The following is a 4405-nucleotide window of genomic DNA, read 5'->3' on the forward strand; positions in this document are numbered from 1 at the left end:
GGTTTAAGTTCATCAATGCACTTTTGTCGTAATAATCCACGTCGAAAGTTGTGAAAAATGATCGCACGAAAATGTTCACGACTTAATTTTTACCAAATTAATTTTTTCAAGTCACTGTAAACAACACAAGAGATGGTAGTACGTCAAAACATTCTGAGTACGATGATGCTACAAAAATGTCAAACATACCAAAGGAAATGTGAAATTGCACCTGACAACACTTAGTGTAGCCTTGGCCAGAAAAATATATGCCACCCTACGTATTATTTGTTATATTTCAACTAATGTCTTCAATAAGACAACTTATAATTACTTCGTATGACAGAATTTCGTAATTAACTACTATTAATTTATTTGAGTGGAGATCTGAGATCTTCGCCAGAGTAATATTCGAACATTATTTTAAGTTTAGAAATTGCAATGACATTCAAAAATTCCAATAGAAATCAACTGAAGTTAAGAAATTGATGGAATATATTTGTAGACACAATAATTTAACATTTACTGTATCGATATTAAATAGTAGCACAATAGAATGTGGCTTGTAGACAATAATATCAATAAAAGAGGCGCATTATCTTAAAGAGTCTAGAATCGTCTTCCACTTGTTTTCCAATGACGTAAGAGACTCACAAGTAATTTATTTATCAAGGGTGAGCTTGAAGCTTTCAGTTAAATAATTATCCATGTAGACTGTACATCTCAACATCCACCATATAATGAAATGATATGAATATGATTGAGTTGAGTGATATCTGCGTTATATATATGAAGGGACAAGAAGGATTCTTATCAATGAAAACAGATATATCAGGGTAAGAGACGAGGCAGAGCTAGCTTAAGCAGGAACTGACTCAACAATTTCAATGAAGGAACTATGGATGAATGATGAAAGCTCCCTCTGTTCCTTACTAAATCTTTCAAATGATTATTCTGTCTTTTTAAGAAGAACTCCGGCAATATATATATTCTTGACAATAGAGGTATTGATTAACAAGGTCACAAGTCACTATATCACTCCTTGATGTAAAGGGGGTCAGCACAATTAACAATACTTCCAATTAAGAAAATGTGATGAGTCGGGTGGTGTAAAAGGAAGTGAGATCCTCTGCACATGAAGTTGAAGAAAGAATCTGAGGGCCTGTGGATTGAATATCCAAATGGGAATTATGAACTCCTAGGAACGAGAGAAATGTGTAGTTGCGGATCCATATACCTGAATGTTTCGAACGAAAAGATCAATCGAAAGAACGATGAATGAAATGTATTTCCACACAGATAATTATCAGCTTTCTTCTTCTTATGAATGAATAGGAAGAAGCGTGTCGATGTTTGATAACTGAATGGGGCAGAAATCATCAGCAACCTTAGTGTAACTAGGCGAGTCGCACACAAAAGCGGTGTAACCCCGCAAAAGGAAAGAGTGTATCCAGCCAAAAATGAAAAAATCAGAGGGAAAAGAGGGCAATATAGAAGAAGAAAATTAGAATCATAATTTCATAGTTATACTATGATTATATAGAATAAAAATGTTAAATTGCACGATATTCCAAATTTAGGTTTACCGATATTTATTCTATAAGAATGTGTAGTCACTTTGGTTTTCAGTTATAAACATATTTAGACTTGGCGGTGGGTTACAACCCGTTTGTTAGTCGCATTGGCACGCAACACAATCCTCGGGCTGTAATATCAACCGGGACTAAAGTAAATGCCGTTTCTGATGATATTACATGAATTGGCGGTAGATTACAACCCCAATGTTGGTCACATTGACACGCAACACAGCCCATGGGCCGGGATATGAACTGCAGCTATAATTGATGCCGTCTCGGATGCTATTACATGAATTGCCAGTGGGTTAAAACCCGTTTGTTAGTCACGTTACCCCGCAACACAGCACGTGGCCGGAATATCAACCAGGGCTATAGTGGATGGCGCCTCTGATGATATTAAATGAGTCGGCAGTGAGTTACAAACCGTTTGTTAGTTGAGCTGGCACACAAAACAACCCTAACTGTAGAACTGTGGCTATAGTGGATGCAGTTTCTGATGGTATTAGATGAATTGGCGGTAGATTACCACCCGTATGCTCGTCACGTTGCCACGCAACAAAGCCTGTCGGCTGGTATATCAACTGGGGTTACAGTGGATGGCGTCCCTTATCATAATAGATGAATTGACGAAGGATGCTTACTTTTAATCAAGCCCTGTGGACATGCTACATATCTAAGGGTGATAATTTTGGTAAGAATAGAAAAGCGTGCGAGGAGAAGAGAAGAAATACTTATGGCATCATTGATTAAATAATATACATGTTCTTCTATCAATCAAGAATGTTATCATTCCCGCCTTTATTATTCAATATTAATATAATATTAGATGGTGATAGTCGATAGAGAACTGAATAAAATGCCTAAAATAACATCGCCTTCTGTCTGGATTTCTGAAAATGGAGACCCAGGAATTTGGAAAATACTTTAGTTACAGATGGTTTGTCGGATTTGTTGATACAAATGTGCCTTTAGTTCCCTCTCTAAAATTATATGCCACTCATTATCCTCATCTCATATCAAGAGCATGGATAGTCATCTAAAAAATCAAGTTAATGATGAATACACCAAGTCAGACTTTAACTCTGATCTCACAAATATGGTTATTGCATGTAATATAACCTTATCCATTGCTAATCATCTACGTTCAAAAAATTTATGGAAAAATACACGGGTAAACCTATCCCTTCAAGAGGAACCATCCTTAAATTAATGGCGGATATTGGTACTGATGTCATTTATAGCAATACCTATTAAAATGTTTTGAGTCATCCACACCAAATGACGATCAAGTTATCAGTAAAAAGTATTTACAATTATCGAAATAGAACTCAGAATTTTGTACTATCTAACAGTCAGTATTCAATTTTTTTTTAAATTTAACCCTAAAATATGATTCTATTTTAGCCAAAATTATCAAGAATTATGATACACAACTTATTCAATGGCAAAAAAGTGCTTAAATTGTCACAACAGCGGGAGTAGTAGCTTTGGATGGTTCGCAACTAGTTTGTCTGACATTAGTTTCTTCACTTAAAGACTTGAGTATGATCATTAGGTTATCCAATATTACATATTCAATAAATATTACTTTTTTATCACTTAAGGATTAGTTATGGTTGATAACCCCCAAGAAATGGTGTACAGAAAACTCCTAAAAGGCAAAAACAAATGCTTAAATGTTACCAACAACGGGGTAGTTACATTGGGTGTAGCATTATAATTAGCAATTGTGTATATCCTTCATGATAATAGTATGTTGTTATATAAGCATAAATAACTGGGAAAATATCTTTTTTGATGCTCATAATAAGGAGTAATATCGCCGGACATTACTACATAATTAGCTTTTGCTCTAAATCTTTAAGATGGATTTATTTCTAACATTTTTTTTATTAGTATATTTATTGTCTAATTTTATGATTTCGATATTTACTTTATTATTAAAAATTAGTTAGATCTCATCTATCCTGTGTACAATTGTATAAAGCAACTTCCACATGAAGAAGAGGGGTGATTATCTTTTTGATTAAACTCCACGTCTCGCTTGTGTTTTGCAACCTAAAGTTATGATTTATTTAACTGGATTCCGGTGTCAGAACAAGAAAATATTATTTTGATCAATCTATTATTTCAATATTCTGTATATATAATTTATTGTTATTAGTTATATGATTCCAATTGTTTAATTTTGTATATTTAACATAAATGTATGATGGTATATTTTTATTATGTAGATTATATTTAATTAAAGCCTTCTTTTTTAAACCTGGAACTTCAAAAATATTTCGAAATACTCTACTTTGTCGTTTCATTAGCTATTATTCTGAGAATATGGTTAATAATAAATTACAATTTCATGGAGTGTGATGTTTTCAAATCTACTGTAACGGATAAAAAAGTTCTTAGTCAATTATACTTAGTATATCTTCATTAAACATTTTGCAAATAAATACTTTCGTTATACCCTCAAAAATCATAATAAAGCAGGCAGCTGATAATCACATCAGTATTTTAAACAATGATACCATAAGTCTTTCTCCACCGGCCGGCCCCCCTAACCTTGCACGCGTTTTTCTCTACAGGATTATCAATTTTGCATATGTCTTACTCCTACTTTCTCCTCGCCCTCTATTTTAACCTTACAAATATGTCAACTCTACCAATAACACCTTTTTTTTCTCGTAGCAACTTCAATTGTCTCGCTGAAACTTTGAAATTGATATATTAAGGAGCCCTAAAAAGTTAAACCCCTTCAAGCTATAAACCATTAAATATACTTAGCCGATTTCTTAGTAGTTTTTTGTTGAAACTAGAGATTTACTAGAAGTAAGGAATGGAGTCCGATCAGA

This window comes from Lepeophtheirus salmonis, chromosome 7 (genome assembly GCF_016086655.4).
Source record: "Lepeophtheirus salmonis chromosome 7, UVic_Lsal_1.4, whole genome shotgun sequence".
NCBI lineage: Eukaryota > Metazoa > Arthropoda > Copepoda > Siphonostomatoida > Caligidae > Lepeophtheirus > Lepeophtheirus salmonis.